General features: G+C 41.4%; 1 protein-coding gene across 1 annotated transcript in view; it reads right to left on the bottom strand.

Annotated features, from left to right (window-relative positions):
• Positions 1-9,303, bottom strand: part of PLEKHM3 (pleckstrin homology domain containing M3) — a 198,023-nt gene extending 188,720 nt beyond the window's left edge. Inside the window, exon 1 of the mRNA XM_057745975.1 lies at positions 9,177-9,303. The gene's annotated coding sequence lies outside the window, so the exon portion shown is untranslated. The remainder of the gene's footprint in view (positions 1-9,176) is intronic.
• Between the last annotated feature and the right edge of the window lie 13,768 nt (positions 9,304-23,071).

Here is a 23,071-nt window from a genome sequence, read left to right as displayed (position 1 = left end):
GCGGTCCCAAACAGTAAATACCCAGAGAGTGATAAAGGCAAAAGAAACTCCAGAAGTTCAGAAAGGGAGGGAGGATGGAGCCACTCAGACAGGCCTCTACAGAAAAGTAAGGTAGGCTTGAGCCTACCTTGAAGGATAAGTAGAGTTGTGATAGAAAAGCAGAGGAGGACTTCCCTGGTGGCGCAGTGGTTGAGACTCCACCTGCCAATGCAGGGAACACGGGTTCCATCCCTGGGCCAGGAAGATCCCATATGCTGCGGAACAACTAAGCCTGTGCGCCACAGCTACTGAGCCTGTGCTCTAGAGCCCGCGAGCCACAACTACTGAGCCCACGTGCCACAACTACTGAAGCCTGCATGCCCAAAACCCGTGCTCTGCAACAAGAGAAGTCGCTGCAATGAGAAGCCCACACACCGCAAGGAAGAGTAGCCCACACTCGCCACAACTAGAGAAAGCCCACGCGCAGCAACCAAGACCCAATGCAACCTAAAAATAAATAAATTAATTAAAAAAAAAAGAAAAGCAGAGGAGACTGAATAGAAGCTGCATTGCCTTGTAATTAGAACCCTGGCTCTGGCCCTTATTAATCCTCAGGCCTTGCACAAATTATTTTACTTCTCTATGCCTTAGTTTCCCCAGGGATAAAATGGGGGGCGGTGATGATAATAATGTAATAATTGTAATAATAGGACCTCAAAGTATTGTTAGAGTAAGTTACTTCACTGTAAGAGCTTGTATTGGTGCTTGGCAATATTAGGTCCCCAATAAGTGGGCTGTTATTGCATGGAGCTACATGTGAAGATGTTACACTGCAGAGTAGTGTCAAAAAATTTTATACACACACACATATACTTACATGCAAAGTTCATTTCACCGGACCCGATTGCTGAGCAGGTGTATCCTGACATTTACAAGAGCCAGGGCAAGAAAACAGAGGATGCCCTCAGCTTCCCAGCCCGGACCCTGTCCTGCACCACAAAGCCCTACATGTGTGCATGCAGACATCTCAGCTGCCTTTTCTAACTCCATTTATTGCTTCCCCAGCTGTAATCACGCCTCACGCTTTTGAAGACACACTTGCAGCTGGATTAGCCCCTAGGCAGGCAAGCCCTGGGGAAAAAGCCTGTGTGTCCAGGGAGACAGACTCCTGGCTTTGGTTCAGGGAATTCTGAGGCTCCAGGAACCTGGTCTAGGAGGAGGGGGCTCCAAGCAGTCACTCTCCTGGCCAGAGAGAGATGCAGTCAGAGGAGGACCTGAACCACAGAGTATAGGGCAGCAGCCCAGCCGCCCAGATCTAAGGATAGTACTTGGTAGTTCTACTGGGGATCAACCCTTCTCATGCAGTATTCCATCTTTAGTCCTCATGGGATTAGGAGAAAGTAATCATGTCATAAGAGAGGCTTTGCTGTACTGGAAAAGGCACTGGATTGGGGATCGGGACCTCTGAATTATGATCCTAGCCACAAAGTCTAGGATCGTGGATGGTATTTATTATACTTGTTAGAACTCACAGCACCAAACACCATGAGAGTCCATAGTAAGATCTAATGAAAATTTTATATTTGTAATATCGAAGACTACTAAGTTCCAGAATTCAATCTGGTTTTAAGAGTACTTTTTAAGAAGGTTGTTTTTTTTTTTTTTTTTTAAATCTAATGCAAGTTTCAAGCCTATCCCTAAGAGCTGGATCCTCTTTTCCTTTCTTATCTGTTCTAAAAGTTCACCCTCCTTCCCCACACACCCAAATGAACTTTCACACTATTCAGTCCTTTTCACCAGAATGGGAATCACTGATAAAAAAGAGCCCCAAGGCCCAAAACACTGTCTTCAGTTCCTGCAGAAGGAGTCCTTATTTCACACATTTTAACTAATTATTATGCAAATGAAAGTTGTTACCCAACAGGTAGATTGTTAATGGTGCATGTACAAGAAACCAACATCTCTCAGATTGATAGCTGTTTGTAAATTCACGCTTTTGAAAGTAAATAATATCAGAAATTAAATTATACGGAAGGAACCCTATACATAAGCTATTCACAGTCACTAAAATGAAAGGTAGATGTTAAAAAGAACGAGAATGGAATGGAACATCCTCTTACTTTTACCCAGTAGACTATTTCCCGGCCTATGGTGTCTTTCTAGAATCCAGAATCAGAAACTAGCTTTTATCCTGTTGGCTGCAGTGTAATTATTTTTCCTAGAAGTTGTCAAATGTGTGTGTGAGGGGTGAGGTGTGGGGGTGTGTGTGGGTGTGTGTGTTGGGAATGCTGTGGGAGACTCACTGAGCTGCACATAACTCACTCCCATGTATTTGTGTAACTGGAGTCATCCCACTTTATTATTCTGGCCTGTTTTCACACTCTGTTCAAAAACTGTTGAATTAGACCATTCTGGAACCCCTGAAAAAGTCCTCCAGACAAAGATGGGCAAGAGCAGGTTCCAGCCAGACTTGACTCCCTTCAGTGTATCTGAATGTTGCTTTAAACATTTTTACTACGAAGTTGTTCATGACTGGACTCATTCACCCTTTCACGTTGGAGCAACTGACCCTTCCCAAATAAATTGTTTGCCCTTTTTCTACATTCTCTGCCCGAGATATAATTTGTTTTTAAATATAACTACATAGTTGTGAAATAGCATTCATATTTTAGGTCAAGACAAGAAAAATTTAAACATAAAAAATTCTTCTCTGCCCTTTGGCCTCTCCTCTCCCCTACCGTGCACCGTGTATCTGCTTTATGTGTCGACCTCCCCTCCCCCACCTGCATGAATACCTGCTCAACCATAAAGAGCGACATTCTCCCAGCACCAACGAGACTACTCCTTAAAGATAACATTCCTTCCCGATCTTGTAAGGGGTCACATGACCCACCACAGTGATGCTTAAATCTGGATTATGTAAACTGTCAATAATACAGCCCGGTCTCAAAAAACTTATGTAATTGTGCCTTCTAATGGTGGAACAGTTCTCAGAACTTTCTTGAGATACTCTTCCCAGGTTATAATCCTCAAATTTGGCTCAAAGAAAATTTTGCATTTCTTTCTTAGATTGACAGATTAATTATTTGTCAACATAGCCTAATTATTAGAAAAAAGAGTTGCAAGCATCAAGAGAGAGGGCCACTGGGGAAAATATTCCAAGGATCTCGATGTTTCCTCCTGCTACTTTGGTCTCCTACTCTTTTTCTTCCACATTTATGAAGCTTTTCAGCTTTGAACAGTAGACATGTATTGGTGTGGCTATATTCTTTGCATGATTGTGGTTAGGGACTTGAAGGTTTTAGAGGGCAGAGATAAGTTGAAAATCACATCCTACAGAGAAGTGCTTAGTAAATAAGAATGAGAGGCACCTTCTACAAGCATTTGAGGGGGTCCCTTGCCACTTTCAGGAATAGATTTTCACCCAATAGGTGACCCAGTAAACACAGTGATACCTTTGATTCCTGGGAGGGATGGGTTTATAAAGGAAGGGAGAAAAAGAGGAAGAAAGCAACATTTAAATCTGATCTCTACCATAAGCTGAGCTCCTCAACACACACACACACACACACACACACACGTACACACTCACTCATTGGCACAGAGACACACACAGAGTTTGCTATTCTTCAGCTAATGGGATTGGCACCGCTTAAAGCGGATTGCTAGGTCATTGTCTGTGACCACAGCAAGAGAAACATTATTTAAAGGCCATTCAGACCCGAAAAGAAGCGGCTGAGCAGAGTAATTATCGGAGACTCTCCATTAACTAGGGCATCTTTGCTTTTTGTCTGAGTTGGTTTAATAAGGCCCACTAATGGGGCTGTGGGAAAGGGGGCCCGCTAATGGTTCTAAAACAGCCCCTTCTTGGCCCCTTTATTTCTGGGGACTGTCTTTAGAGATGCCGACAATAAAGCCAGAAGTCACCATACTGCAAAATGACCTTCACAAAAACTGGGTGTGGACCCCCACTGCTCAGGACTCTGGTTTTCAAAAATGAGGAAATGTCTTTGTCTTTTTTATTTGAAGGTGATTTCCCCCACTTCCTCTTACTGGTTTTTGGCCCTTTGGGTTTTGGGGAACTTGTCGTTGGAAACAGCAGCACTCAGTGAGAAATAAAGCAGATGACACCCCGAGCAGTTTCCCCTTTAAGCTTGCTGCTTCCACTCATCTTCCAGGGGTCTACTTCTCCAGAAAAGCCACTTGTCCCCTTATTCCTTTGAAGTCTGTCATGAACTTGCATGTCAAACTTAGGATGGCCACCTGGATTCAAACTGCCGTGTTGTATAATCAGCCAGCTTTATGACAAAGGCCCCGGACACCCAGCTTCCGTAGAGGCTCGTATCTCATAAGGGGGCTCTTGCACATTATTTATAGTTTTAGCGGGGAAGCGGCCTGAGCTGTCCATTTCTCAGGTCCCCAGTTCCAACCCTAAACCAAGCTTGTGTCTTTTCTCCACTGGATGACTGTAATACTCCCCTAGCTGGTCTCCCAGCAGAACTACTGGCTTTCCAATTCATTCTCCCTACAACAGCCAGAGCAACCCTTTCAAAACAGAAATCTAATTAAACACCTCAGTGGCTTCCTGTTCCCTGTAAGAATTCTTGATATTATCTATAAGACCCGACATGGTCTGGCCCTTTCTTCCTCTCCAGCAACATCTTGCATCATGCTGCTTCTAGGTATTTGCTCCAGCCACTGGGGCCTTTTTCAGTGATTGATCATGTCCTACTCATTCCTGCCACAGGGCCTTTGCACATCTTTCTGCCTAGTATACTTTTTGCCTGGTACCCTTCACTCATCCTCCAGCTCTCAGCTCAGTAGTCAGATCTTAAGGAAAGTCTTCGCTTACTACCCTTTCTAGGTTGACAACTTTTGTTTCAAGCATTTATAACACCATATACTCCTCTTTCATGGCACTTACTGTAATTAAACTTTTACATTTATTTGAATGGTTTATATATTTATAATTATCTCCTTGAGAGACTGTAAATGTCGTGAGAATAATCATAAGCAATAAGGATGTCTGGGGGACTTCCCTAGTGGTGCACTGGTTAAGAATCTGCCTGCCAATGGAGGGGACACAGGTTCGATCCCTGGTCCGGGAAGATCCCACATGCCACAGAGCAACTAAGCCCGTGTACCACAACTACTGAGCCCATGTGCCACAACTACTGAAGCCCACACGCCTAGAGTCTATGCTCCACAACAGGAGAAGCCATGAGAAGCAATAAGAAGCCCATGCACCGCAAGGAAGAGTAGCCCCCGCTCACTGCAACTAGAGAAAGCCTGCTTGCAGCAACAAAGACATAATGCAACCAAAATAAATAAATAAAAACAAATAAATTAATTTAAAAAATAACTTTGGTATTATATATCGTTATATCCTCAGTGCTCAGAGCAATGTCTGTGACCTGAGTGCTTGCCTATTTTCGATTTTTCAACCAAAATTTGTTCCCTGAGAGGTTCCCATGACTATTACATTTGGGAATTACCAATATCTCCGTATTTTCCCATATCAGTGTGGAGGCCTGTTCTCCTTTCCTATGAGATTAAAGACTAATTTTCTAATTTCAGGGGTAAAACTAAAAGCACATTCTTATTCCCCTGATGAGTAGACCTTTACACAGTAATATAGATTCACAAGGCACAAATCAACACACACAAGCTTTAATGATGCCTCCTGTCTCAAGACTGAGTGGGAAAGGGAATGGGGTATATAGCCCAAGAGGGGAGTCAAGGATTAGAGATTCTCAGCACTCCAGACATATTGGCACAGAGATGGCTGGGTGGGATTGTTCCAATTGTCCTTGGTCCCCATGAAAACAGGGGACTTTCTCTGCTGGTTGGAGAAAGAAGGGTGGACCTTGGCAGATGCAGAGTAACAGCACAGATGGGTGTATATTCTGTTGCTTGGGCTGTTCTGCAGAGATGGCCACCAAGGCTGGCCTATATGGGGCCAGCTTAGTGTCTCCTGACTTGCATTGAGTGGCATCAGGCATTCAGACAGTGGGCTGACCAAGCCCATGTAGTCCATCACTCCTTTTAAAAACTAAGGCTAGGGCTTCCTAGGTGGAGCAATGGATGAGAATCTGCCTGCCAATGCAGGGGACACGGGTTTGATCCCTGCTCCAGGAAGATCCCACACGCTGCGGAGCAACTAAGCCTGTGCGCCACAACTATTGAGCCTGCGCTTTAGAGCCCGTGAGCCACAACTATTGAGCCCATGTGCTGCAACTACTGAAGCCCACGCGCCTAGAGCCTGTGCTCCACAACAAGAGAAGCCACGGCCATGAGAAGCCCGTGCATCACAACGAAGAGTAGCCCCCACTCACCGCAACTAAAAAGAAAGCCTGCGCACAGCAAAAAAAAGACCCAACACAGCCAATAAAATTAATTCATTAATTAATTAATTTAAAAAAAAACTAAGGCTAGAAGTCAATTGCACCCTTGCAATTTTCACACTTAGTTATAGTCACCTAAATTTGGACTGCTCTATTATAGTCAAGTTGCATTAGCCAGCCTCAGGATTCCACTAAATAAGAATAGTTTGGAAATTAAACAAAGTCTTATTATAAAGTTGCATTTTCAGAGAATCTGAGGCTCCATAAAGAAACTGTCCTCTTGAGGATGGCATATCTGTTGTCCCTTAATCTATGTAAAGTCACATGGTCACATGCATGGATTCCAAATGCGTTCAAAAGCAGAACCAGGACCAGAAAGTTTTCTGGAGCTGATAATAGTGCAAATTGTTACATAATCTCTACCCCTGTCTAAATTACTGAGAATACCTGCAGACCTCAGGTTAACATATATGTTGTGAATATCTCTTGGCTCTCAAACTGCAAAGGATACAGAAGAATGTAAAACAAGGTGCCTACTATCACAGGGAACTGACAATCTATAGAAAAAAATACATGTTTTATAAAATAAATGGGGCAACCGATATAATGAGTCTTAAATTGTTGGGTTCTAGTCCAGTGTCTATATATATATAAATGTGGTCCACAACCTATAGCATCAACATCACTTGGGAGTATCGTTAGAAATGCACACTGCATTGGAATCTCTGGGGGTGGGGAAACAGGAGGTTGACAGTCTCTCCAGGGGATTCTTATACACACTGAAGTTTGAAAGGCATTATAAAAGGCCAGGAAAGAAGTCTGAATGAACTGAGAGCTGGGGGAAGAGTTTTAAGGAAACCCTTGAATTTGATCTGAGCCATCCTTGAAGGACAGGTGAGTAGAATTTAGAATAATGAAGGGCTCAGGGGAGGGCATTCCAAGCAGAAGGAATAACAGGAGTAAAGGAGTGGAGGAGAAAATGAACATGGCATGGAAAGGGCTGAGTGAAGCTGAAGGTCTGCGGGCGGTATGAAGGCAGAGCCAGATCTTATAAGGAAGTGAGTTTTAGAAAACACGTCACACACAAAATATGAATGTATGTATGCATATATATCATCTGGTTTTTTTCTGCTTTCAAAGGTACTTTTTTTGTTTAAAAACAAAGGACATTAGAGAAGCATGTAAGATAGAAAAAATAGAATGTTTCCCCATGACCTCCTTAAAAGGAAAAAAAAGGTAATATTTTGATGTAGATTCCCTTAGAATTGTTTTTGCGCATAGTCTAATGACCTCTCCCCCACAAAAAAAAACAACAAATAAAAGTCTCTTTTCACAGCTATGCAACTTCCTTTGTTCACTTCACAACACAATTGTCTACATCTGTGTCAGGCTTTCTCCGTTAGTGCTAAAGGTCTACCTCATTCTTTTTAAGGGTCCCATAGTATTCACTGTATAATGAGGTAGCGCTTAATGAAGCACCATACTTTATCACCGCTGGTTCTTATGCTGGGAAGAATCTGATGAGAGGGGTGTTTTAGGATACAGTTGTGTAAACGGCTGTGCTAGGTGATGGGCACCAGCTTTGAGAAGATCAGCTGGAGTGGAGGCCTGGGTGTTCAAAGCCAGCTCTTTACTGGAGTAACCATACTCTGCTATATCTATTATATCCACATCTATATCTATTTGTATATGTGTATTGATATATGTATATTGATATATGTATGTGTATGTATATATCTTATACATATATGTATATCTATATGTACATGATATGCATGTCTATAATATATCAACATATGTATATCTTATATGTATATGTATATCTACATATCTATATATGTATATATGTCATACGTATGTGTATATGTATACGTATTGTATATGTATATCTATCTAGCATTAAATTCCATATAAAAGCAAAATGGGGACCCTCACCCAGAGTTTTTGAAAGTGTCTTTTTAAGAGAGACCATTCTCAGCTCCACAAATTTGTCTCCAACAAGTGGCGGTTTCTTGAGCTTGGTGGTGGAGACTTTCTGTCCCTGCCTGCTCCCTCCCTGGAAGTTTGGAAGTCTTTATAATCAGAAACTTCTTTCAGTCTCTATTGCTGCAGCCCGTGAGGCTTTTCCTCTAGCATCATTTTTCCTGAATTCATCCTTCATGCCATTTTCCGAGGTGGGAGACATTAAGAAGAGATATCTGACCATGCAGATTTTCACCAAAAGATATGTTCTTTACCTCACTGAGGGCAAAACAAGAAAACATGGGCTTAATACTGAAAAGGAAAGCCCTAGACTGAAGAACATCCTCAATATTAGGGAGCTCTGGCATTAAAAACACCATCCAAAGAACGACCATTACTTCTCTCCTTACCTTCGTCCCATGAGTCGCTTTGCAGGTAGGACCAATGACTCATAAGTGAATGGCAAGTAGTAAATAGCACTACCAGGGCCACAGCTGCTTTTAACTCTTAGCAAATTCAAGAACTTGAAAGATGAGTGGACAGAAAAAGAAGTGTCAATATTTACCTTCTCAGTAGTCTGCTTCTGGTTTTAACAGTCTCTAGAACTTATATTCATAATGATTGAATATGGCAATATAATATTTTATTTTTTCTTGGTCACAAAAAAGGAAAGTGACAAGTGGAAAAATATTAAAATACAAAGTGTATTAAAATATGTTTTTTAAAAGTAGAAACATGAAATAATGTGACCCAGAGCAATTCTAGTCTCTACTACAACAGAGTTAAGCATCTCTCGAAAAATGATTTGTTTCAATGGATGGTCCATTCAGACTATTATAATAAAATGCCACAGCCCAAGTAGCTTTTAAATGACAGAAATTTGTTTCTTACCATTCTGGAGGTGGGGAAGTCCAAGATCTTGGCACCCCCAGATTTGGAGTCTGGTTAGGGCCCGCTTCCTCATAGAAGGCACCTTCTCCCTGTGTCCTCACATGGTGCAAGGGGCAAGGGAGCTCTCTTGGGTGCCTTTTATAAGGGCACTAATCCCTTCACTCATGGAGGCTCCACCCTCATGACCTAATTACCTCCCAAAGGCCCCACCTCCTAATACCGGCATCTTTGAGGTTGGGATTTCAACATATGAATTTGAAGGGACACAAGCATTCAGAACATAGCATGGATCTTTCTCCTGCTATAGCACTGGAACTATGTATTAAAATTATAGTGGTTCTTAACCACAGGTTTCTCCCTATGCGAAATTCAAGTATACCCCAGGTTTATTTCAGTACTTTTTCAGCAAGAAAAGAATTTAATAGCTAGCACTTAATCTCCAGACAGATTACCTAAATGATATCCATTCTTCCCTCCCCAAACAACCCCAATTTTATTTGGGATGGCAATGCGCCCAGCTAAAAACAAAAAGAAAAACTTTATTTCCCACCCTTTCTTGCAGTTAGGATAACAAGTTCTGGCCAATGAGAGGTAAACAGAAACCTGATGAATGAGTTGTGAGCATTTTGCCTATGCTTTTCCTGTTGCCTCTTGAGGGGGATGTCAGCGCAGGATCTTGAGGTTTAGCAGCTACTTTGTGAGCTTAAGGGAAAAAGACAGAAGTGAAGGATGTCAACACAAAAAAGCATGCATCACCAACGGCAGTGCGGAGATGCTCTACAGCCCTGCACTGTCCATTACGAGAAAAAATATTCCCCTCACTTGCTCAAACCACCGTACTGGCTTCCCGATACAAGGAGTGAGAGCATAATCCTAACTGATTAAACCACAGTCCTTTCTCTGGAGGATGATTTGCAAGAGAGAGACCTGGGGTCTGGCATTAAGTTTTACCCCCAGATTTACCAGAGTTATTACAACCAGCTGTCGCCCAAGGGCAGGGCAGTGGGAGCATAATGAAACCAACCCAAAGTCGTCTGCTCTGTATTATCACCATGTTCCAGCAACTGTCAACAACCAGCGATAAAGTACTCCTCCCTGAAAACCTCTTTGGCCAAAATCCTAAACAATTGCTGAGGTTACTGAATTTTAATAAGACTAATGTAGACTTCAACTTAGCACATTTTATTACTTGTCCTTTAGTAAACATTGTATTCTCCATGGGCATTAATTACAAGAATTCTCAGTTATGTGCTGGGCTTCCAACCCATGGGCACGCACACAAGCTCATTTCACAGGTAATTTTATAATGGTTCAGGATTGTTGCAACTCACTTTACGGACTGAGTTTATGTTTCCACCCCTGTGGTATCACAAATGCCTGTGTTTAAGCAATGGATTTGACATAAATATCACAGTGATTGCAAAGACAAAGAATCAGAACATGGATTGACTTCTGTCATTGTTTGTGACTATTTGAACTTTTGGTATTTAAAATAGAAAAGAGTGAAACAGTGCAAACTGCAAGGTGAATATTTCTGATTTTCAAGTGCGAAATTTAGTTTATACATGAAATGTTTTACTAAATCCTAAAATTATCTTTAAAATAGAACTTTCTTCTTGTTTTTAACCTTGTTAGTCTTTTGCAATTATTGTTAAATTGTAATGTTTTAATTCATTACCATGACCGACCAATATGTAGGTACAAGTTTTTTCCTCTTGACAAAAAAGCACACATCATTGTAATTTAAAAGTATTAATCCATATTTCTCTTTGTAATGTAATTTTTTTACTAGTATAATTATATATACAAAATTTAATAAACGATCTTTGCTGCCTACATTTCTTTTCTGGCCAGTATTATTTGTTTTATTTAATTAATATTACTAAAATTAATTTTGTCATATAGAGGATGGAGATGTTAAAAAATAAACTACACTGCCACTGGTCAAAATGATCTCAATTTTAATTGATTTTAGCACTCACCACCAATCATTTCATTCCATGGCTTACCAGTTCAAAAGTTTGTTAGAGTCCATCTTACGGAATTTTTTTAAAGGGTACATAGGTGGCATCGTTTCTGAGTGCTTGTGAACTGGAATCTTTGTATTGCCTTTTCCTGAGTGACAACAGAGTTAAGTGCTATTGGATTTCAACCTCATTCCTTAGCATTCTGAAAGCATTGCTTCACTGTTGCAGGAATTTCATGTGGCAGAAAAAGAAGGGTTGTGAGAAGTCTGATATTCTAACTTGTTTGTTTTAGGTAGTTTTTCTTTTCTTTTTTAAAAAAATGTTTTTTTAAGGGAAGAAAGTGAATGTGGTAGCATTTTCTTTTCTCTTAATCTTGTGGTATGAAAGTTTTGTCCAAATGTGCCTAAGTGTGGATTTCTCTCTCTCTTTTTTTTTAATTGAAGTATAGTTGATTTACAATATTGTGTTAGTTTCGGGTCACAACAAAGTGTTTCCGTTATATATATATATTTTTTCAGATTATTTTCCATTATAGGTTATTACAAGATATTGAATATTGTTCCCTGTGTTATACAGTAAATCCTTATTACTTATCTATATATATTAGTGTATATGTTAATCCTATGCTCCTAATTTATCCCTCCCCTACTCCCTTTCCCCTTTGGTAAACGTTTGTTTTCTAAGTATGTGAGTCTGTTTCCGTTTTGTAAATAGATTCATTTGTATTATCTTTTAGATTCCGCAAAGATATTATATAATATTTGTCTTTGTCTGACTTACTTCGCTTAGTATGATATTCTCTAGGTCCATCCATGTTGCTGCAATCAGTAAATTTTCATTCTTTTTTTGGTTGAGTAATACACCACTGTGTATACACATATAGCACATCTTTTTCCACTCATCTGTTAGTGACCACTTAAGTTTCATCCATGTCTTGGCTATTGTAGAGAGAGCTGCTATGAACATCACTCATCTGTTAGTGACCACTTAAGTTTCTTCCATGTCTTGGCTATTGTAAAGAGTGCTGCTATGAACATTGGGGTGCATGAATCTTTTCAAAGTAAAGTGTTTGTCTTTTCCAGATATATGCCCAGGAATGGGGTAGCTGGATCATATGGTAGCTAAATTTTTAGTTTTTTAAAGGAAACTCCATACTGTTTTCCATAGTGTTTGTACTAATTTACATTCCCATCTACAGTGTAAGAGGGTTCCCTTTTCTCAAGTGTGGATTTCTCTTGATTGATTTTATGTGGAATGTGGTTTAGCACTTGTAAGTCTAAACATCTTTATTCATTCATTCATGTATTATCTTATCTCAGATCTATTTCATAATGACTCTGACATTTTTTTCCTAACACAACTGAGGGATACAAAACAGCCTGACCAGCAGTCACTCATTACTATAATTTAAAAATATACCACTTCTACCTGGAGGATATCATGCTTACTGAAATAAATCAGAGAATGACAAATGCTGTATGTTATCACTTATATGTGGAATCTAAAGGACAAAAAAACTAGAGAATATAAGAAAAAAGAAACAGTCTCACGTATATAGAGAACAAACTAATGATTACCAGCGGGGAGAGGGAAAGTGGGATGATAGGGGTAGGGGATTAAGATTTATAAACTACTACATATAAAATAAATAAGCTACAAGAATTTATTGTACAGCTCAGGGAATATAGCCAGTATTTTATAATAACTATAAATGCAGTATAACCTATAAAAATTTTGATCACAATGTTGTACACCTGAAACTAATATAATATTGTAAATCAACTATACCTCAATATAATACATACATACATATATACATAAAAGCACACCTCTCCTCCCCTGGCAATTCCAGTCATGTGTCCACCAGGCTGTGCCATGCATCCTCATCCCCACCCTCCCGTGGGGAATCACTCTCGTATTTCTGGCAATTGTGTCTTTCCATTCTGAGTTCTTCTTTTTTTTTTTAAGCTCTTTATTGGAATATAATTGCTTTACACTCTTGTAACAGCTTTTGAGGTACACCAAAGTGAATCAGGTGTATTTATACATATATCCCCATATCCCCTCCCTCCCGCGACTCCCTCCCACCATCCCTGTCCTGGCCCTCTAACGCATCACCCATCATCGAGTTGATCTCCCTTTGTTATACAGCAACTTCCCACTAGCTATCTATTTTACAGTTGGTAGTGTATATACGTCTATGCTACTCTCTCACTTCATCCCAGCTTCCCCTTTGGCCCCCTCCCCAATCCCCGTGTCCTCTAGTCCATTCTCTGTATCTGCATCCTTATTCTTGCCCTGTTACTGGATTCAACAGATTCCATATATATGAGTTAGCATATGGTATTTGTTTTTCTCTTTCTGGCTTATTTCGCTCTGTATGACAGTCTCTAGGTCTATCCACCTCATTACATACAGTTCGATTTCATTCCTTTTTATGGCTAATATTACAGTGTATATATGTGCCACATCTTCTTTATCCATTCATCTGTTGATGGGCATTTAGGTTGCTTCCATGTCCTGGTTATTGTAAATAGTGCTGCAGTGAACATTATGGTACATATTTCTTTTTGGATTCTGGTTTTCTCTGGGTATATGCCCAGTAGTGGGATTGCTGGGTCATATGGTAGTTCTATTTTTAGATTTTTAAGGAACCTCCAAACTGATTTCCACAGTGGCTGTACCAACTTACATTCCCACCAACAGTGCAGGAGGGTTCTGTTTTCTCCACACCCTCTCCAGCATGTATTTCTTCTAGATTTTTTGATGATGGCTATTCTGACTGGTGTGAGGTGATACCTCATTGTGGCTTTGACTTGCATTTCTTTAATGATTAGTGATGTTGAGCATCTTTTCATGTGTTTGTTGGCCATCTGTATGTCTTCTTTGGAGAAATGTCTCTTTAGGTCTTCTGCCCAGTTGTGGATTGGGTTATTTGCTTTTTTGGTATTAAGCTGCATGAGCTGCTTATATATTTTGGAGATTAATCCTTTGTCCGTTGCTTCATTGGCAAGTATTTTCTCCCATTCTGAGGGTTGTCTTCTTGTCTTGTTTATGGTTTCTTTGGCTGTGCAAAAGCTTTTAAGTTTCATGAGGTCCCATCTGTTTATTCTTTTTTTTTTATTTTTTTTATTTTTGGGGGGGTACACCAAGTTCAATCATCTGTTTTTATACACATATCCCCGTATTCCCTCCCTCTCTTGACTCCCCCCCCCACCCTCCCCGTCCCACTCCTCTAAGGCATCTTCCATCCTTGAGTTGAACTCCCTTGTTATACAACAACTTCCCACTGGCTATCTATTTTACAGTTAGTAGTATATATATGTCTGTTCTACTCTCTCAGCTTCCCCTTCACCCCCCGCCCCCTCCCAAACCTCGAGTTCTCCAGTCCATTCTCTGCACCTGCATCCTTGTTCTTGTCACTGAGTTCATCAGTACCATTTTTAGATTCTGTATATGTGAGTTAGCATACAATATTTGTCTTTCTCTTTCTGACTTACTTCACTCTGTATGACAGACTGTAGGTCTATCCACCTCATGACATATAGCTCCATCTCATCCCTTTTTATAGCTGAGTAATATTCCATTGTATATATATGCCACATCTTCTCTATCCATTCATTTGTTGATGGGCATTTAGGTTGCTTCCATGTCCTGGCTATTGTAAATAGTGCTGCAATAAACATTATGGTACATGTTTCTTTTGGGATTATGGTTTTCTTTGGGTATATGCCCAGGAGTGGGATTACTGGATCATATGGTAGTTCTATTTGTAGTTTTTTAAGGAACCTCCAAATTGTTTTCCATAGTGGCTGTACCAACTTACAGTCCCACCAACAGTGCAGGAGGGTTCTGTTTTCTCCACACCCTCTCCAACATTTGTGGTTTCCAGATTTTGTGATGATGGCCATTCTGATCAGTGTGAGGCGATACCTCATTGTGGCTTTGACTTGGCATTTCTCTGATGATTAGTGATGTTGAGCATCTTTTCATGTGTTTGTTGGCCATCTGTATGTCTTCTTTGGAGAAATGTCTATTTAGGTCTTCCGCCCATTTGTGGATTGGGTTATTTGCTTTTTTGGTATTAAGCTGCATGAGCTGCTTGTATGTTTTGGAGGTTAATCCTTTGTCCGTTGTTTCATAGGCAACTATTTTTTCCCATTCTGAGGGTTGCCTTTTAGTCTTGTTTATGGTTTCTTTGGCTGTGCAAAAGCTTTTAAGTTTCATGAGGTCCCATTTGTTTATTCTTGGTTTTATTTCCATGATTCTAGGAGGTGGGTCAAAAAGGATCTTGCTTTGATGTATGTCATAGAGGGTTCTGCCTATGTTTTCCTCTAGGAGTTTTATCGTGTCTGACCTTACATTTAGGTCTTTAATCCATTTTGAGTTTCTTTTTGTGTATGGTGTTAGGAAGTGTTCTAATTTCATTCTTTTACATGTAGCTGTCCAATTTTCCCAGCACCACTTATTGAAGTGGATGTCTTTTTTCCATCGTATATTCGTGCCTCGTTTGTCAAAGATAAGGTGCCCATATGTGTGTGGGTTTACCTCTGGGTTCTCTATTCTGTTCCATTGATCTACCTTTCTAGTTTTGTGCCAGTACCATACTGTCTTGATCACTGTGGCCTTGTAGTATAGTTTGAAGTCAGGAAGCCTGATTCCACCAACTTCATCTTTCCTTTTCAAGATTGCTTTGGCTATGCGGGATCTTTTGCGTTTCCATACAAATTGTAAGATTTCTTGTTCTAGTTCTGTGAAAAATGCCCTTGGTAATTTGATAGAGATTGCTTTGAATCTGTAAATTGCTTTGGGTAGCACAGTCATTTTCTCAATATTGATTCTTCCAATCCAAGAACATGGTATGTCCCTCCATCTGTTTGTATCATCTTTGATATCTTTCATCAGTGTCTTATAGTTTTCTGCATACAGGTCTTTTGCCTCTGTAGGCAGGTTTATTCCTAGGTATTTTATTCTTTTTGTTGCAATGGTAAATGGGGGAGTTTTCCTAATTTCTCTTTCTTCTCTTTTGTCATTAGCGTATAGGAATGCAAGAGATATCTGCGCATAAATTTTGTATCCTGCTACTTTACTGAATTCATCAATTAGTGCTAGCAGTTTTCTGGTAGAATCTTTAGGGTTTTCTGTGTATAATATCATGTCATCTGCAAAGAGCGACAGTTTTACTTCTTTTCCAATTTGGATGCCTTTTATTTCATTTTCTTCTCTGATTGCTGTGGCTAAAATTTCCATAACTATGTTGAATAATAATAGTGAGAGTGGAGACCCTTGTCTTGTTCCCATCCTTAGAGGGAATGCTTTCAGTTTTTCACCATTTAGAACAATGTTGCCTGTTGGTTTGTCATATATGGCTTTTATTATGTTGAGGTAATTTCCTTCTATGCCCATTTTCTGAAGAGTTTTTACAATAAATGGATGTTGAATTTTGTCAAAAGATTTTCTGCATCTATTGAGATGATCATATGGGTTTTATCCTTCAATTTGTTGATATGATGTATCACATTGATTGATTTGCATACATTGAAGAATCCTTGCATTCCAGGGATAAACCCCACTTGATCATGGTGTATGATCTTTTTAATGTGCTGTTGGATTCTGTTAGCTAGTATTTTGTTGAGGATGTCTGCATCTATATTCATCAGTGATATTGGCCTGTAATTTTCTTTTTTTGTGATGTCTTTGCCTGGTTTTGGTATCAGGGTGATGGTGGCCTCGTAGAATGAGTTTGGGAGTGTTCCTCCTTCTGCTATATTTTGGAAGAGTTTGAGAAATATAGGTGTTAGCTCCTCTCAAAGAGTTTGATAGAATTCGCCTGTGAAGCCATCTGGCCCTGGGCTTTTGTTTGTAGGGAGGTTTTATTTTATTTTTTTATTTTTATTTTATTTATTTATCTATTTATTTATTTATTTTATTGGCTGTGTTGGGTATTTCTTTTAGTTGCAGTGAGTGGGGGCTGCTCTTTGTTGTAGTGCACGGGCTCCTCATTGCTGTGGCCTCTCTTGTTGTGGAGCACGGGCTCTAGGTGCATGGGCTTCAGTAGTTGCAGCACATGGGCTCAATAGTTGTGGCTCATGGGCTCTAGAGCACAGGCTCAGTAGTTGTGGTGCATGGGCTTAGTTGCTCCACGGCATGTGGGATCTTCCTGGGTCAGGCATAGAACCCATGTCGCCTGCATTGGGAGGCAGATTCTCAACCACTGCGCCACCTAGGAAGCCCCTGTAGGGAGATTTTAAATCACAGTCTCAATTTCCGTACTTGTGATTGGTCTATTCATATTTTCTATTTCTTCCTGGTTCAGTCTTGGAAGATTGTACTTTTCTAAGAATTTATCCATTTCTTCCAGGTTATCCAATTTATTGGCATATAGTTGCTGGTAGTAGTCTCTCATGATCTTTTGTATTTCTGCGGTGTCTGTTGTTACTTCTCCTTTTTCATTTCTAATTCTGTTGATTTGCATCTTCTCCCTTTTTTTCCTGATGAGTCTGGCTAATTGTTTATCAATTTTGTTTATCCTATCAAAGAACCAGCTTTTAGTTTCATTGATCTTTGCTATTGTTTCCTTCCTTTCTTTTTCATTTATTGCTCATCTGATCTTGATGATTTCTTTCCTTCTGCTCACTTTGGGGTTTTTTTGTTCTTCTTTCTCTAATTGTTTCAGGTGTAAGATTAGGTTGTTTACTCGATATCTTTCTTGTCTCTTGAGGTAGGACTGTATTGCTATAAACTTCCCTCTTAGAACTGCTTTTGCTGCATCCCATAGGTTTTGGGTCATTGTGTTTTCATTGTCATTTGTTTCTAGGTATTTTTTGATTTCCTCTTTGATTTCTTCAGTGATTTCTTGGTTGTTTAATAGCATATTGTTTAGACTCCATGTGTTTGTATTTTTTACAGTTTTTTTCAGGTAATTGATATCTAGTCTCATGCCATAGTGGTCAGAGAAAATGGTTGATATGATTTCAATTTTTTTGAATTTACTGAGGCTTTATTTGTGACCCAAGATGTGATCTATCCTGGAGAATGTTCCATGTGCACTTGAGAAGAAAGTGTATTCTGTAGTTTTTGGATGGAATGTCCTATAAATATCAATTAAATCGAGATGGTCTAATGTGTCATTTAAAGCTTGAGTTTCCTTATTTATTTTCTGTTTGGATGATCTGTCCATTGATATAAGTGGGTCTTAAAGTCTCCTACTATTATTGTGTTACTGTCAATTTCCCCTTTTATGGCTGTTAGCATTTGCCTTATGTATTGAGGTGCTCCTATGTTGGGTGCACAGATATTTACAATTGTTATATGTTCTTCTTGGATTGATCCCTTGATCATTATGTAGTGTCCCTTCTTGTCTCTTATAATGGTCTTTACTAAGTCTAATTTGTCTGCTATGAGTATTGCTACTCCAGCTTTCTTTTGACTTCCATTTGCATGGAATATCTTTTTCCATCCCCTTACTTTCAGTCTATATGTGTCCCTTGGTCTGAAGTGGGTTTCTTGTAGACAGCATATGTAAGGGTCTTGTTTTTGTATCCATTCAACCAGTCTGTGTCTTTTGGTTGGAGCATTTAATCCATTTACATTTAAGGTGATTATTGACATGTATGTTTCCGATTACCATTTTCTTAATTGTTTTGGGTTTGTTTTTGTAGGTGTTTTCCTTCTCTTGTGTTTCCTGCTTAGAAAAGCTCCTTTAGCAATTGCTGTAAGGCTGGTTTGTGGTGCTGAATTCTCTTAACTTTTGCTTGTTTGTACAGCTTTTGATTTCTCTGTCAAATCTGAATGAGATTCTTGCTGGGTAGAGTATTCTTGGCTGTAGGTTTTTCTCTTTCATGGCTTTCAGTATATCCTACCACTCCCTTCTGGCCTGCAGAGTTTCTGAAGAAAGATGAGCTGTTATCCTTATGGGTTTTCCCTTATGTGTTGTTTGTTGCTTTTCTCTTGCTGCTTTTAATATTTTTTTCTTTGTGTTTAATTTTCATTAGTTTGATTAATATATGCCTCGGTGTATCTCTCCTTGGGTTTATTCTGTATGGGACTGTCTGCACTTCTTGGACTTGATTAATTATTTCCTTTTCCATGTTGGGAAAGTTTTCTACTATAACTTCTTCAAATATTTTCTCAGATCCTTTCTTTTGTTCTTCTTCTTCTGGGATGCCTATGATTCAAATGTTGGTGTGCTTATTATTGTCACCAAGATCTCTGAGACTGTCTTCCATTCTTTTTATTCTTTTTTCTTTTTCCTGCTCAGTTATTTCCCCAATTCTATCTTCCAAGTCACTTATTCGTTCTTCTGCCTCGGTTATTCTGCTGTTTATGCCATCTAGAGTACTTTTAATTTCAGTTATTTTGTTATCTATTACTGTTTGTTTGTTCTTTAGTTCTTCTGAATCCTTATTAGCTGTTTCTTGTATTTTCTGTATTTTCTTATCAAGATTTTGGATCATTTTTACTATCATTACTCTGAATTCTTTTTCAGGCAATTTTCCTATTTCCTCTTCATTTATTTGTTCTTGTGTATTTTTACCTTGTTCCTTCATCTGTGACATTTTTTTTGTCGTCTCATTTTCCCCCCACTTTGGATGGGCAGGATTGTGTTCCTGTCCCACTGAATGTTTGGCCTGAGGTTTCAAGCACTGGAGTTTGTAGGCTGTTGAGTATAGCTGGGTCTTGGTGTTGAGGTGAGAACCTCTGGGAGACTTCACTCTGATGAATATTCCCTGGGAACTGAGTTTCCCTGTTAGTTTAATGTTTTGGACTCAGAGCTCCTACTTCAGGACCTCAGGCCTGACCCTGGGCTTGTGAATCAAGATCCCACAAGCCGTGTGGAGCAGGAAAACGAAAAAGTTTAAAAAGAAAAGAAAAAAAAAAAGATGGAGCAACAACTGGAAAGTAACACAACTGCAATAGCCGAAGTGAGGAGGTGGGAAGAAAAAAAAAGCCAGAAAAGGCATTGGCTGTGGGGGTGGGGCTTAGACAAGGGATGGGGGACAGGGGGAGTTAGGCAATGGGCAGGGCCTATACTTAGAAAAGGCCCTGGGGGTGGTGGGGAATGGGCCTTAGGCCCAATGAGGCAGCAAGGCCCAGGAATGCCTCTGGTCCTGGGGATAAAGGACTAGGTCGAGGTACCCAGCAGGCTCCCCTGGCCTGAGGTGGTGGGAGAAATGCTAGGCACCTCCCCTAGTCCTCCAATCTCAGAGGGTCCCTCCCTCTTGGGTTCTCTTCTTCCTCACCCCCTCTCTCCCATTGCCCTAGGACCCTCACAGCTGGAGGGGGCACTGGAAGGCAGGAGACCAGACTCTGATGCCCAACAGGCTTCCCAGGGCCAACTGGGCTAGGGTAATGCCTGCAGCACTTCCCCAGATCTCCCAGTCTCGTAGGGTCCCTGTCTGTCTCTCTTCCTCTTCCCCGCCCCAAGCAGCTGGAGGGGGCCCTGGAGTGTGAAAGACCAGGTCCGTGAGCCTAGCAGGCGTCCCAGAGCTAGTGGGCAGGGGAAATACCTTCCCCACCTCCCTTGAGCCTCCAATCCCAGAAGGCCCCCTTCCCCACCCGTCTCTCCTCTTCTCCCCTGCTTTTCTTCTACACCCCCAGGACCAGTGAGACCTAGAGGGGCCCCTGGAGGACCAAAGACCAGGTCTGGGGGCACAACATGCCCCCGGTGCCAAGTGGGTAGGGAAATTTCCCACAGTGTCTCCCCTGATCCTCTGGTCCTGCAAGGTCCCCCCCACCGCTGTCTGCCTCTCTTCCTCTTCTCCTCTCCTTCCTCCCTCCCACACCTGTACGACCCACTCAGACGGAGAGACTGAGGGACCAGACTCGGGAGCCCAGCAGGCCCGCCGGGCCCTAGTGGGCAGGGGAAAGGTCCTCTGCACCTCCCCTGGTCCTCTGCTCCTGGAACGTCCCACCACCAGTCTGCCTCTCTTCCTCTTCTCCTGCCACGCTCCAACGTCCCTGGGACCAACGCATCTGGGAAGGGGCCCTGGAGAGTTGGAGACCAGGCCCGGGAGCCCAGCAGGCTTCCCGGGCCAGTGGGCAGCGTAAATGCCTTCTGCTCCTCCCCCGATCCTCTGATTTCAGAGTCCCTCCCCCCTTCTGCCTCTCTTCTTTTTCCCCCACTGCTTCCCCCCTGTACTTCTAGGACCAACGGCCAGGAGGAGCCTTGGAAGGTGGAGGACCTGCCCAGAAGAAATACCCGCCGGCACCTCCCCTATTCTTCTGACCTGGAGAGATCCCTTCCCACCCCCAATGTCTGCCTCTCTCCCCCACCCCCCAGTCCTCCCCTCCCCCATGCCCCCAGGATCCTCATTCCGGAGGGGCGCCTGGAGAGTGAAGGACCAGGCCTGGGAGCCCAGTCAGCCTCCCTGGCCAAGAGGGCAGGCGAAACGCCCTCTGGCCTCCCCATCTGGCAATCTCAAAGCCCCCACCCCCACCTCTCCACCTCTCCACCTCCTCGCCCCTCCTCCCTCCTTCCCACACCTCCAGGACCCAGGCAGCCTAGAGGGGGCCTTGGAGGGTGGAGGACCCCTCTGGGGAGCCCAGCAGGCCCCCAAGCAGGGGAGGTCAGCAGGCCTCCTGGCCTCCTGGGTGGGAGAAACCCAGCTGCAGTTTCGGATCTCCCCAGCCCCCAACGGCCCCTCCAGGCGGGAACCTCCCCCCTCACCCAGCCACCCCTCTGGGGCTGCTTCCCCTTCCCCGCCCCCCTGACTTCCCCCAGGTCCTATCAGGTTTCTCCGAGGTTAGCTTCAGTCTGCTTGGGCCTCAGGTCCCCTGCCGGCCTCTGGCAACTGATCTATTTGTGGGAAGACACAATCTCCCCATCTTCCCACGCCACCGTCTTGACTCCGCCCTCTGAGTCCTTCTTAAGGAACATCAGTTCACTCTCTTCTTCGCTCTCTATCCTTTGCTTCTGTCATCTTAACTTTTTCATTTCTCTCTCCTTTTCTCTGTATTTTGGAAGTTATTTAATTTGTCCTCCATATCACAATAGCATGAATTTTGCTGCACCTCCAGTGCAGCTTTTCTTTTTTAAAATTCCAGGATTCAGTTTTAATTTCCTTCCAATCTTATCACATCATTCCTCCTTTAAAAAAACCCTTGTTGCATTTTAATTTCATCCCTATGTCTTCTTATGTTATTCCCGCTTTTTAATAACTCGTAATCTTTCCCTTTTAAAAGTCCATTTGGATAACGTAAGGAGGATTAAATGATATAAAGCATATAAGGTTATCAGCATAGTCAGAGGCATAGCCAGCATTTGATAAATGATACCTTTTATTTTAATATAAAAGTGAACCATTCAATGCATTTATTTCAGAAATGAGGAAAGTGAAGCTCAGAGAGGCTAAATAATTTGCCCAAGTTCTATGCAACTAGCAAACAGCACATCTAGGATGCAAATCCTGGTATGACCTATACTAAAAGCTGCGCTGCTTCTTACTATCTTATCTCCTTTAAGTTAATGATGACTTTTTAGGGCATTAAAAATGTAGATTGTGTTTTTAAAAAAAGACCTAAAATTCCACTTGAATTACGAGCTAGCTGGGCCTGTTCAAGTTTTGAGGAAAACCGTGGTTGTCCTCTGTAGTAGATGAGAGTGCCTCACCAAGGTTCTATAAAGACTACACTATTGCAGAATGTATATCCAATAAATGTACTGGCTGTGTGCTGCTATAATAAATATCAATTCTAATACCAGTTTATTGTAAAATATAAATAATAATGTATTTAATAAATGCACAATAAAGATTATCACCATAAAAAAGAAATTCCATTTGGGACCTACTAAGGCTATCAGTTTCCTGAAGTTTTCAGTAGTCTACAGTGGATCAATTTCTGGAGTAAGCTCTTGTCAGGAGGCTCCTGGAAGATGCTTCCTTTCTTCTCGTCTGCAAAAGCTTTTTTCCTAGGCTGCTATGTTTT

The sequence above is a fragment of the Hippopotamus amphibius genome, chromosome 8, assembly GCF_030028045.1.
Source record: "Hippopotamus amphibius kiboko isolate mHipAmp2 chromosome 8, mHipAmp2.hap2, whole genome shotgun sequence".
Taxonomy (NCBI): domain Eukaryota; kingdom Metazoa; phylum Chordata; class Mammalia; order Artiodactyla; family Hippopotamidae; genus Hippopotamus; species Hippopotamus amphibius.
Note: the sequence above shows the minus strand (reverse complement) of the source record. Positions and strands in the feature narration are given on the sequence as shown.